This window comes from Megascapheus bottae, chromosome X (assembly GCF_031878675.1).
Source record: "Megascapheus bottae isolate mThoBot1 chromosome X, mThoBot2.hap1, whole genome shotgun sequence".
Lineage (NCBI taxonomy): Eukaryota > Metazoa > Chordata > Mammalia > Rodentia > Geomyidae > Megascapheus > Megascapheus bottae.
Window position 1 is genome coordinate 101663724 of NC_143547.1, and position 14107 is coordinate 101677830.

The following is a 14107-nucleotide window of genomic DNA, read 5'->3' on the forward strand; positions in this document are numbered from 1 at the left end:
AGCAGTATAAGCTGGATGTTTAGCATGTCCAGTCCTGGGGCTCATCAGAAAAATTTAGTTCCCTGATGACTTTGATACATAGAACTTCTCCTAATTGTTTAGTCCACAAAGCAAGTCCCAAATGCCATTTATATGAGCCTTTCATTAATTTAAAGATATTCATCAGACCCCTCCTCACGCTCCCTTTTCCATAACCTAAATTTGACTCTTCTTATTGGAAAGAAATTTCAATGTTCCTGTGTCCCTGACACAAAAAGGACATCCACGAGTGCCTCTTCTGTTGCTAATGGGGTCTTTTCCACTCAAACTCCGACACAATTATTACCTCCCACATTTTGGACAACACGCTTCATTTAGTGGTGTCCCACTTGGCTTTAGTTCTTTTAATGCCCAAACTTCCCAACTTTACTCAGGCATGCTCAACGAGAATCCTTTCAGTTTTCACCCACAAATTCCAGGTAGCTTAGGTGATATTTCTTATGTTTCAATTTTAGTTTGTGAATTATAATTGTTGTTTCCAGCCTGGTGAGTTGTCCTTGTAATCCTAGCTACTCAGGAGGCTGACATCTGAGGAGCATGGTTCAAAGCCAGTCAAGAAAGAAAAGTTTGTAAAACGCTCAAAGCCAGAAAGCCAGGGGAAGGCGTAACAATGTTCAAGAAGTAATGTACTCACTACCTTATGTAGAATGTAACTGTAATCTCTCTAAACATCAGTCTGACAGAATAATTAAAAATAAAAAAGCTGCAAGTAGATGTATGACTTCAGTAGTCTTGGGGAAAATATCTTAGGCTAGAAACTGAGGATTGCAATCACACACACACACACACACACACACACACACACAGAAAGATAGACAGACAGACAGGCAGATGCATACATACACAACAACAACAACAACAAAACAACAACATATAAATTGCAGTTTTTATTTTACAGTTTTATTGGAGTTTTGTTTTACAATAAGATAAATATAAATTGCAGTTTTATTTTACAATAAGATAAAGTAAACTTCATCTTATTGGCTGCAGGCCAGTGTTAAAATACCTGTATGACTTTTGATTACCCATCGCTTAGTGTCATCTATAATTTTGAAAATCTATATGTTTGCTTAAATTGTTGATGGAATAAAATAATACATTAGAAAACATTTTTGTAACTAAAAAGCTCCTTTTAAAAGTCAGATATTACATATGTTATGAGTAATATTAACACAATTGAATTCTACTCATCCATCAGAAAGAATGACATTGAAGCACTCATAAGGAAATGGAAAGACTTGGAGATGATTGTGTTAAATGAAGTAAGCCAGACCCTGGGAAACACACATCGCTTGGCTTCCCTCATTAGTAGGAACTACAGTGTGCCTATAAATCTAGAAGTAAACATACTGGGTGGCACCCAAGCAGTTATAAATGAATTAGCTGGAATATAATAGAATCTATGGAAAACAAATAATAAAATTCTTCAGAAAAACTAAGCCAAAGCCTAACAAAATGAGTAGTCGGTAATAGATACTTGTGGAGGGGGGGAGGGGGAAGTGGCAACCATGAGAGGACTGAATGGGGAAATGTGTAGAATTCAGGGAAGAGTGATTGTTTATGCCATATAACAGAAAAAGAAGGAAAGGGGTGGGTCAAAGTGGGAGTGAAGATGTTAAAGTGATGACAGAGATCAAGATGCATTGTATACATAAATTGCTTTGTTAGATACCCCAAATTCAATATATAACCTGAATTTTAAGAAAAGTAAGGGAGGGATCAAGAGGCACTGTGCTCATAAACTGTTGAGTGGCAACTGCTCTATACAACTACTTCAAATAAAATACATATTAAAAAAATAAACTAGTTAATTTGGAAGTACTAATGATAGAACCCTATGAAGACTTGTCTTCTAGGTTGATCATACTTATTAAGAAATTTTTGTAAGGTTATTCTATCACAGTACATGTGATACTTTTCACATCTCCACCTTGAATGACAAGAGTTGTATATGAGGCCCGCTAAAGCAAGCTGTACATATTGATGGCATTTTCCAAGTCTACCAATTAGTATCTAATTTCTCAGGCAGTTCTATGTTGTTGTGGTCTCACTAAAGTTTAAAAAGCCCTTGGACTGGAAGTTTGGCCTAGTGGTAGAATACTTGCCTAGCATGCATGAAGACCCAGGTTCAATTCCTCGGTACCACATACATAGAAAAAAGCCGGAAGTGGTGCTGAGGCTCAAGTGGTAGAGCTCTAGCCTTGAGAAAGCCCAAGGACAGTGCTCAGGCCCTGAATTCAAGCCCAGGACTGGAAAACATCTGTTGTATGAATATCTTTAGTGTAAAATAGACTCTGAGAAATGCATTGTCTATCCTGACACAAACCAGGGAAGAAACCGATCAACACCTGCTTCCACAGAAAGGAATTTTACATGAAGCAATTCTATTCCCTGGCTTAAGGCCTCCATCCTATGACCCTTGTCCTGTCAAAGTGTGTTTAGAAAAGACCTACAGGGAAAAGCAGACAAGTTCATACTTTTGTAATGGCTCTTTTCTATAATGTCATTCAGGGAGTGGCAGCCAGGGAACACCAGAGCAGGCTAGAAATTCTCTCCTAAATCACTAATTGACTCTCTCCCTCTTGGATCCTCCACAAGCTACCTCTAACTCCTTTTGTCCATTTTCTCTAAACACCCCAACTGAGACTAGATATAATGTGCTAATACTAATGTTTTGCTTCTCTCCCCAGTCAGGGAGGAACAGATATCAATGGGCCTGTTAGCCATTGATAGCAGATAGAAAGCTAGGTAAGCTTTGGCTGCTGCCTTTCTCAGCATGAGTCCCCCGACAATACCACCTGAGACACCCTCGAGGACCTTTGTTCCTTCATCGTTCTAACTGCTACACCCCAAAATCTGGTTCCTCAAAGATGTGTCAATATCCATGGATGCAAAAGACCCAAATTCTTTTTTATATAAATTAGATTCTCATGTAAGAACACCTTTTCCTCCACTACATGTGAGTTTTTCTTTCGAGGGTTAGGGAAAGAGGCTCATTAATTAAAGAAGCAGATCTGACAGTCTAATGCAAAGCCTTCATTTACATAGAAAGAATATGTAGATTTGATGTTTTGAAGGTTAAATTAATTTTGGAGAAGGGAAGATGCTGAGGGTTCTGCATATATAGGCTTCGGTGGCTTATTCAGCTGTTCAGTGCATATATTTAAAGTCCTGTTTTCACAGCATTTTTTGTGACTAAGTTACAAGTTACTTTTCTTGGAGGAAAACACAACTTCCCCCAAAGGAAGTCAGAGTCATGAGAGTTAATTCATTCCTAGTTCCCATGAAAATAAGTTCTAAGTTGATTGTGGAGAATTGTTCCCCTTGCATTTGAAATTGCTCAACTTTTTACACTTACTCTCCTCCTCTTATCCCTCCCTCCCTCCCTTCCTTCCTCCCCTCTAACTTGCTCACTTGGTCATATTCAGAGCCACAGCACTGTCCCTTTGTCTTTTCACTTAAGGCTGGCTGGCATTCTACACTTGAGCCACTGATCCATTTCTGGATTTTTGCTGATTAATTGCAGATAAGAGTCTCATGGACATTTTGACCTGGACTCTGAACTGGGATTCTCAGATCTCAGCTTCTTACTATTACATGCATGAGCCACCACCACCGAACTACATTTACTATTCCTCATCACTGAAATTTGCCAAATATTTCCAAAATTGTGTTGCTTATATTCTTTGCATATCAAAATAGAAAGAAGAGGTATGTGAAGTCCCTATTCTCTTGAATACTGGGAATACCTAAGTTGCCTGTTTGTTGAGCAAATACATACAAACTCATATTGGCAATATATTTGCCACAATTGTGTGCCTAGTATCAATGAGCTTTGAGTGTGTACAGCACTGTATGATTTCCAAACCATTCACACATGTATTAGCTTGTTTCACCTTGTATAAGGCTTGTGGCATAGACATAGCAGAAAGAATGACAGATTAACCACACTGATAGCTGGGAAAACTTGGAGATCATGCAAGCCATAGTCAACATATTACAGGTGATAAAACTGAGCCTTACTGTAGGTAACTTGAGGAGAGTCATTCAGGAAGTTTTTAGCAAAGTTCAAACCTTACTTAAACTCTTCTTATCTTACTCTTAGCCAAGTAACCTTTCAGAACTCCTGATCTTATTAACAGCAAAATAAATGTTAAACATAGGAGACACCACCATCATTTACTTATATTACAACAGCCTTTGAACAAAATATGTGTTTACATGCCTACACACATAATTTGCGTTTCTTACATCTACTAGGAAGCCTTGTTCAAAGGTTTCATATAGTGGACTCCTTAATTACTGTCTTCTAAATACCTTTGCTTATTCCTCTCTCAATATCATTAGCATGATCTGATTTCATCATTTCTACAGTCCAATGACTGGCACATGGTGGGTACTCAGAAAAAATTAATAAAACAAAGTCAAAGGAATCTGATGAAGAGACATCACCATTTCCTCTGTGGCAAAGAACAAATTATTATGCCTTTTGGTGTTTCCGAATTGTCCATGTTCAAATGAGTGCAATATTGATCTCCGTCTTAGTAGAACCAAGCAAACCGTATATTAGGCACAGGAGATTCAAAGTTAAAAACAAAGCCTGTGAGGAGATACTAGTTGCTTGAGATAGAAGCCATTTGATTGAGTATGGCATGAATTTGAGGTCAGCAGAGCCTAAAACAGAACCTTGACTGTCTTCTAATTGCCTATCAGATGGTTCCTATATCTCAAAAGAGAAAAGCAAAGATAGCTATAGGTTGTCAGGATTTTCTAGAATCTAAGCCACAATATATGGTATAGATAATATGGTAGAAAACTGGGATTTTTTTGTGAGTTTTCTGGGGTTGAACTTGGAGTCTTGACATCACTAGAAAATAAAATAGAATTACTCTTTTTTCCATTAACAATATTAGTGTATCAGACAAAGGAAGACACATTTGGTGAAAGGTGAATTGTGAAGTATGGATTTAGTCACCAGCATTTTTTCCAACTAAATACAGTGTTGTCTTTCAGCAACCTCATCTCTCAAAATTTGTTACCTTACTTGCCCAGTAAGGACAAGAATCCCTGCTTTGACAGTCTTTCTGGAAAGATCATAATAGTCCAAAGATGAAAGAAGGTTCTTGATGGAGTTTCAGGCCCAACGTAAATGCATTTATATGATTTTTCTCAAGAATGAAGTAGAGCCTAGTGTTGAGTACAAATCCCCAACAGTTACAAAACCTTAAGAGCAATTTTGAAGCAGGTATCCATTCCTATTTAATGTACAGGTGAAATATAAGTTCATTTGGATAAGGGTACAAACTTCTTATTTTGAAAATCGCAACAATATATAAGATAGATTCACATCTTCCATGTGTTAATGGAAAGAATAACAATGGAGAAACCATTGTGAGCTTGCCACATGTCTAACCCATTTGGAGAAGAGAAAGAGTTTGCTCCAAAGTTACTTGAAGATATTTCCTCAAGAAATTACATTCCTTTCAGCCACCCTTACCATAATCTAATGTATGTGTTAGTAGTAATGCAGACTTAGTGAGTTGTTTCATGGATTTGCATATTTTCAAATACAGGGAATAGGTTGTGATTGAGAGTATAAACCTGTAGGCAGTTCTATGTGGATTAGCTAGCAGGGTGGCCCAGTCCACTGCTAAGTCAATGTAATCATATGTGCTATGCAGGAAACACAGAAGAAGTAGGGGGACAAGTAGGGATTTCAGAGTAATTTCATTTTTCCCGTTGTCTGAAACACGCAGACTCACACCTAGAGGATCCATAACCAGGTCTTTGATTGTTTCAGACACATTTCAGATTGCAAAAGAGGTAACACTCCTTTCCGCACAAGGAATTTACTATCCCTTGGTCAGCTTTAGTGAAATACTAACTACATTTTAGTTATTAAAATTAACTAATTTGGAGAGTATAATTATGGAGTATAATTTGACAGTGTACTGTTTACATCCTGGAATGCTAAAATACTAAATTAACACATTCATTATCACACTTATGTTAAAATCTACATCCTTAGTAATTTTAAGTACTCAGTGTATTGTGAACTGCAGCTATCTTGCAATTCATTAAACCTCCCAAATTTATTCCTCAACTGAAAGTGTATGCAATTTGACCATCAACTATTCCTGATTTACTCAACTCATGTATTTTAAATGATCTAGCAGATTTTGGAGGACAACCTTTATCAAGGAAAAAAAACACCTAAATTAAAAAAGAAAAGATCAGAGCATTTTAAAGACAGGAAGTAATTAAAATTCTGTTGTCAACTGTTGTCACAGAGTTACTTTGGGTGAGTTTTGATGAACACATTGTAGCATTCATCATGAATCTTTATCAGCTGGATACAAATGAGCAACTCAAAAACACTTGGAAATAGTCTATTTCTTAAGTAGGTTAAGCATCCCCTCTAAGTCTTGTCTGCATTTTAATATACTTACCACCTCCTTTTTAATAGTGCTGGGGAAAATTCAATCTGTGTCAGAGCATGTCTGAATAATACTTACAAATTCTGCTTCAGTAGTGCCAGTGTGAATGAAGCTGTGAAGTATCTCTTTGCATTACAGCTCTTCATATATCAAAGACTCTTTTTGAACTAGGTAATTATAAAAGAAAAAAAATATATTTTAGTGCTACCTGAGAGTTCTTATTAATATTACCTTTGAAATGACTAATTATGTTACCTGTAAAGATTGGGAAAAAGTATTGCTGTAACTAACTCATTAAAAAGGACTTTCACAAACTTGGATCCTTGCTGTCCCTCCTCAAAGCTGCCCTTTATTTCCATCATTATATTGATTTTTAGTTGTAATGTTGATGCACAAAAATGCTTTATGACTCTAACATGTGCTGGTTCCATCCTGTTTCACAAAATTTATCATTTCTCTGTTAAAAGGAGTTTGATCGTATGATTTAATTACCCTTACTTTTAGGGTTATACACATTGGACATGTGTATCAAGATTTGAACATTGCCTCTTCTCCAGCTGAGTGAAATAGCTGACAATGGGGAGAGAGAGCCTCAGGAGTTTTTCCTGTCCACAAATGTCAACTTAAAATAAACTGTGTGTATAGCATGGTGGCCCCAAGCTAGCAATCATATAATAACTTCTTCTGGGTATGAGAAAACAAATCATGTTCATCTACCTTATTTGTGCATACACTTAATCTCCTCACAACTATTAGACTCACAACTGTTAGGAGATGAGTATCCCTGTATCCACACTGAAAGTGATGGCAGTGCTTCCCTCGTTGGAGCTGGCAGATCACATCCAGAGCACAATAACAGAAGTTACCAGAGCCCAGGCAATCGGGAGTCCCTGTCAGGAGACCTTAAGATAGTGACAGAATGCAAAACTGGAGTACTGGAAGGCAAGTTGGAGGTTCCTAGTAAATGAATGAACAAGCTACGTATATCTCAGTCTGGAGAAGAGATAGCTCCAGGAGACAGTGCACTGTCTTCCAAAGCCAAAGGTTTGTAAAGCCAAAGGAGGAAGAGGAACATTCTATGTAATGCCACAGTACGATCTGTAGATAGAAAAACCTGGCTTCACAAACAGGCATAATAGTCTTATCTGGCTGTCTTTATAACTTGAGGTTGCTGGTTTAGGCAGCAGTGAGCTCCCTATCACTGGCAATGAACAAGAAAAGGTATGGCTCTTTGTATTGCTGATACACTTCAGGAAGTAGAGTGTGATAAGAATTGGTCCTAAGTTCCCAGAAAAAAAAATAAGCCAATCAAATCAATATTTATAAGTGCTTATAGAGGGTCTACTATATTTAGTAACATGAAAGGGTTTGATTTTCTAAGTGCTTTGTTTTTCCTCATCAGGAGATGACCCATTCCTGGCCTGCTCCTCTCACTGCCATGCACACTCCTGGACACTCTGAGCAGAACACATTTTCCATCCCAGGACAGGTCAGTTCTCCTTTCTCCTCCATTCTCCTTCACCTACATTATGCCAGATTTCTTATTTGATTCAAAATGGGGAAAAAAATGACTTCACAAAATCTAGATAAAAATTCAGATAAATATCTAGATAAATCTTCTAGATGATATCTAGACAGATCTACATACATATCCAGATAAAAGTCAAAAGAAAAATATAGATAAATATCTGGATTGATCTAGAAAAAAAATCTAGACAAGTATCCAGACAAGTTCTAGATTATATCTAGAGAGCATCCAGATCAATTCATATACTCTCTAGATAAATATCAAGACAATCTAGATGAGATTTAAATGCAACGCTAGATAAAAATCTAGTGTTCCCTGGCCCTCAAGATGGTACTAGAGATATATGTTTTTATTGAAAAATTAAGACAATCTGTGCATAAATGTTATATGGAAGACAAAATATACCCACGTTTGACCCTGAGGAAAGTTGCACTCCTTACTAATAGATCATTTCCTGTATATTCAGTTCTGCTCCCAAACAAACAGATGGTTATAAACCAAGGTACCACATGGACAGGATTTTTCCTTATACTGGTAGATCTAGAACATAACTCTTCTCTCACTGGCTTCCAGTTGTCACTTATCAGCATTAGTTTTCTTACTTTATTTTCAATGTACACACGTTAATAATATGAAAGTTTTATTGTAAAAGTTTCATAGGTGCAGGGTGTATTGACCAAGTTGAGGACCGATGTCAATTTCATAATGAAATTTTAAAGAAAAAAGTCACTCCTTCCTTCCTGTCATCTACATATTCCCAATTCATTTGCTGAAGAAGTAAAATAGACATACATTTAGCAATGGGAGAAACATCCCTATATAAAGAATTTAAAGGACAAAACAATATACTTTGAAAGGGTCTTCCTAGAGAATAAAAGTGTCAAAAAACTGTTTGGCTCATCCCTGGGAGTTGAAGGGACTCTCATCATAAAGCATGGAGGTGGTTACATTGTAATGATGAAGGAATCCCTAACAGGTGGATCGGGGCTCATGAAAACAGCACTTTAGGTAACACTGGCCACTGGATAAGGAATCATAATGAGATCCTTTGTAAGTATGAAGTTCCAAGTGGTTGGATTAAACTTTTTCTGAAGGGCTACTAGAAACATATAGACTCTGGACAAGTGAGTATCTTGCTGGAAAAACCTTGGAAGCCACTAAAGGAGTTGGAATTTTATTTATGAATGGAAGAAATACACCATCAGATCTGTTCATTCTTCTGGTCATAATTCTGAAAATAACTCTGATTGAAAACTGTTCAATGACCCTCTTCTTAATCAGAACTAAAGACAGCCTTTACTCTCACAGTGAATTAGGACTCATTCATCCCTTCATTCCCACCATCTTTCCTTAAGGTGCCCTGGGCTTGGTGCTTGTTAACCCTCTTTTTTTGCCAGTCCTGGGCTTGAACTCAGAGCCTGAGCATTGTCCTTGGGATTTCTCAATCCTAGAGCTCTGCCATAACACAACTTCCAGCTTTTTCTATGTATATGTTACCAAGGAATGGAATCTGGATGTTCTTGAATGTTAAGCAAGCACTCTAACACTAGGCCAAATTCCTGCTCCTTCCCCCCCACTTTAAATTATGTTTTAAAAGCATTTCAGAAAAGAAAGAAAAGTCATCTATTTTAGGCATCAATTCTAACATGTATGGCAACTGCAATATTTTCAGCTATATTTTCCACATTAAAGATAATTTCTGCAAGTTGCAATTTTGACTTCTAAGGACATACAGTACACCTGGTTGTCCAAATTTCGTAGTCTGTATAACATTTGGAGTCTGATAATGATTTGCATTTTCTTCCATTTATGTATATTACCATCAATGCCATGATAAAGGTAGAAGGAAATAAGTGAAACAAATTGGTGACCCAAAGATGACCATGAATATTAAATGGATATTAAGTAAGTACCATGTACAATGGTTCAATATGTCACATCCTACTCTAAACACTTCATCTATACGAAACTCAACTCCTATTGCAAACCAAATGGAAATTTGATTACCTCTGATTTATAGAGGAGGAAACTGAGTCATATGGTAATTAAGTAATGTGCTTGAGATCCCCAGATTAATAAATGAAGAATGTTAGTGTTGAGATCCAGGTATTCACACGCCAATGACCATACTGTCTCTCACAATGTTTTTTCTACATAGATTTACATAAAATTTCTATCAATTCATGACTTTATCCAGTACATATGTATAACATAGGAAATTGCCGTTTGCTCTAAGCTTGTACTTATACTGGGTATGACTAAATTTACGGATAGTGTTGCTTTTCTAATGGACAGAACACAACTTGCCCAGTGGTGAAACAGCCTACAGACAGGATGCATTTTAATCCTGTCACAAACACTTCAGTTTTATCCCTCTGTATACTCGGTTTGGTTGTTGGAAACATAATAATCCCAGTGGACTTTGCAGGTGAGATAATCTGTGATTTTGTAAATTTACACTAATGAAAACAATTGAATAGTTATGAGTGAAGTTCTCTTAACCTGAAAATAATGTATTTTCTCATAGAGAATGGAAATTGCCACAAGGAAGGAAGGATGAACAGAATTAAGGGAACAATAATGTCCTTTGGGAAAATATGAGAAAGGGAAACAACTCAGAGCAGAGATTATCCAATTGTTACCCATAGATTTCTTGTTTTTGTGCCAGTCCTGGGGCTTGAGCTCAAAGCCTGGGCACTATCTATGAGCTTTTTGGCTCTGTGTTAATGGTCTACTATTTGAACCACACCTCCAATTTCAGCTTTTTGGTGATTACTTGGAGGTAGGAGTGTCACATTCTTTGGACATTTCCTGCTTGGGCTGTCTTGGAAATTCAAATCTCAGAAGTCAATCTCCCACTCTCCCAGTAGGATAACCGGTAGGAGCCACTATAATCCAGCTGGTTTTCATATTTCCAAATCCTCAAATTTTTCAAAAGAAAAATAATGTGTTAGCTTCAATAGTGAGAATAAATATGGAATTTAAATTGCAATGACCATAAAACAAGATCTCTTAGAACCAGATCATGTCCATTCAAAATAATGGCTGAGTTGACTAATTACAATGAATACCTTCTGTTTCCCAGAGAACTCCTGTTCTGGAATCTATTGTAGGAACTTCTGAGCATAATACCATCATCAAGGCAATCGTTTAAAAAAGCCCATAGAAGTTTGAGAAAACAATTTGGCATCATCTCAATCTAACATGTATGATATGTCTATTAATTAAGTGCACAGACTGAAGTCAGACATTTAAAAATGTACTATATACATTAATAGTTACTTTATGAACAATATGGGTGTATGAATAGACTATTTCTCTGTGGGGCTAGATATTTTAGAATATTCCATTGGTAACATAAAGAGGTGTTCCATTTGGATTTCAGGTTTAAGTTACTTAGCTTAATATTCAAAACTATATCATGAATATATGACATCAAGGACTTAAATTCAGTGACTGATATAATCCTTCTGTTGGCTTCAAACATTATTGCCTTCATTCTATGCAATAATCAGTTTGAATCTAAAGCCCAAAGCACCACACACACACACACACACACACACACACACACATACACACACACACATACACACACACTTCAATCTTTTTCATCCACTATACCTTTCTATTCTCTCATCTTGATGGTTCTCAACATAAGTAGTCCCCCATTCACATTCAAGTACCATTAATGTCATTATAATCATGAGCATTTTACTTTATCTTATACAAGTAAGCAAGAACATACCAGATTTGAGTAGTTTCTTATATCAGTAAACATGGTTATTTCTAATTCTATTTTTCTGCAAATGGAATGATTTCATTGTTCATTAAAGCTGAATAATAATCCCAACTAATGTGGTATAAGTATATACAATATTTTCTTCATTCACTGGTTCTTGATAGCATTATAAACAATTACATCAAGTATTACACCATGCTGTACCATTATGCTATGTTGTAATTATACCTTAGACTCTTACAAGATAAGAATATTTACTTTTACGGTAAACACCATTGATTTTTTTTTTTTACATTTTACGTTTTAACTTGAAACGTTTTTCATGGACACCTATACTGTAGGGTTTTACAACTCTATTCCTTCCCTACAGTTATACCACCAAAAATATTTTCCCTTCCTTTCCATCTGTTATTTTCTGAAGGGTAGAAAATGGAAGGCCCAGGTTTTTAGAGTTCTTTATGAGAGAGGGTTTTCTATCAGTGATGGTACAAAAGCTTTTGAACAGCAAAGTGCATGGGCACAATGGTTGCTTTTAAGCTAAACAGGCTTTTCTCACCTCTTATTTAGTTGATAGAGTAGTGATCATACTAGAAGACTAATCTATTGGCAAGCACACTTATACACAATACATTCAAAAGTTCAGTCCTGATTAAAGCACAATTGCAAAGTTCTGCTTATTTTTTAACACAAAATATGCTGCTTTTGCAGTGAAGAGTAACGATCTTAGGCTTTTTGTATAGATTATTAGAAGCAATAATGAATATAGGTAATCCTTATATTTAGTTTTGGGGGAGACAACTGGGAATAAGACACAGAGCCTTATATATGTGAGGCAAATGCTATATCACCAGCCTATGATTCAATTAATTTCCAATTAGTTTCCAATTTTGGAAAGTTTACCCTGCAATACATACAAATATTTTATTGCACTTACACAGTACTTTGTGTGCCTGAACATCACTCTAGTGCCTCTGCTGCATAGTTGTACCAAAATTCCAGGAAGCAGTATGAGGCTAAGTCTGGTTTTCTCAAAACACCAAATGAATTGTCAAGAGCAACTCTCAAGTCAAACCCAAATCCCTGTAAGTAGCATACTACAACGTATTTGAAATTGTTTTTTATACTGCAGCAGATTTATAATGAAGTTCAAAGAAAAGTTTCTTCACAAGACACAATACAGCCAGTTTATAAGATTCATAGTTATGGTAGAATGTTGGAGTAGCTTCTATAAAAGATGAAAACCGTATTGATTTTTTTCATATATTTTATTGTAATTAATAGAAGGGTTATATTGTAGTCACCAGATAGAAGGTACATTACTTTACAAACATTGATACCGTTTCTCATGTCTTAGTCCCCATTTCCCTCCCCCCACCCCACCCCTCAAATTGTTTTCACCCCTTCCCTATTCTATTTCAACTAACAAAATAAACATATATACAATATATCAGATAACGAGGTAAAATACTGTAACAATATGAGATAACCAAGGGACAGCAAAAGAGATGAGAGAACATAGTACATTAAGGACAACAATCACTCATTATATGGCTTTTGTTTCTATATCCTGGAGGTCCTTTAGCATCATACTCTATAGCCTTATGTATATAGGTTTTGCTCTATTGCAAATATCTGCTAGTAGAGCCAAATTGATTGATTAGGAAAAATGAGGGAAATCATTGAGCCTATGTTCCTTTGAGTCTGGCTTACTTCACTTAATATGATGTTTTCTAAGTCTTTCCATTTCCTAACAAATGGGGTGATGTCATTCTTTCTGAGAGCAGCATAGAATTCCATTGTGTATAAATACCACATCTTGTTGATCCACTCATCAGCTGAGGGGCATCTGGGTTGGTTCCATATCTTTGCTGTGATAAATAGTGCTGCAGTGGACATGGTTGTACTAGTAGATTTAGTATATCCTTGTTTCTAGATGATTGGGTAAATGCCTAGTCGTGGAATTGCTGGGTCATAGGGGAGATCTATGTTTAGTCTTTTGAGGAACTGCCATACTGCTTTCCATAGTGGTTGAACGAGTTTACACTCCCACCACCAGTGTAGTAGTGATCTCTCCTGGCCACATCTCCCTCAGTATTTGTTGTTATTAGATTTCTTGATCCTGGCCAAGCTAACTGGAGTGAGGTGGAATCTTAGAGTTGTTGTGATTTGCATTTCTTTTATGGCCAGAGATGTTGAGCATTTCATCATGTGTCTATAGGCCATTCTTATTTCTTCTTCAGAGAAGACTCTCTTTAAAAAAAATGTGGAACGCTTCACGAATTTACTTGTTATCCTTGCACAGGGGCCATGCTAATCTTTTCTGTATCGTTCCAATTTTAGTATATATAATATCGAAGTGAGCAC

At 36.5% G+C, this 14107-nt stretch overlaps 1 non-coding gene across 1 annotated transcript; it reads right to left on the reverse strand.

The window, feature by feature from the left end:
- Positions 1-14000: 14000 nt before the first annotated feature.
- Positions 14001-14107, reverse strand: LOC150041661 (U6 spliceosomal RNA). The gene has a single exon (XR_016533982.1). It is a non-coding gene; the product is annotated as a U6 spliceosomal RNA (small nuclear RNA).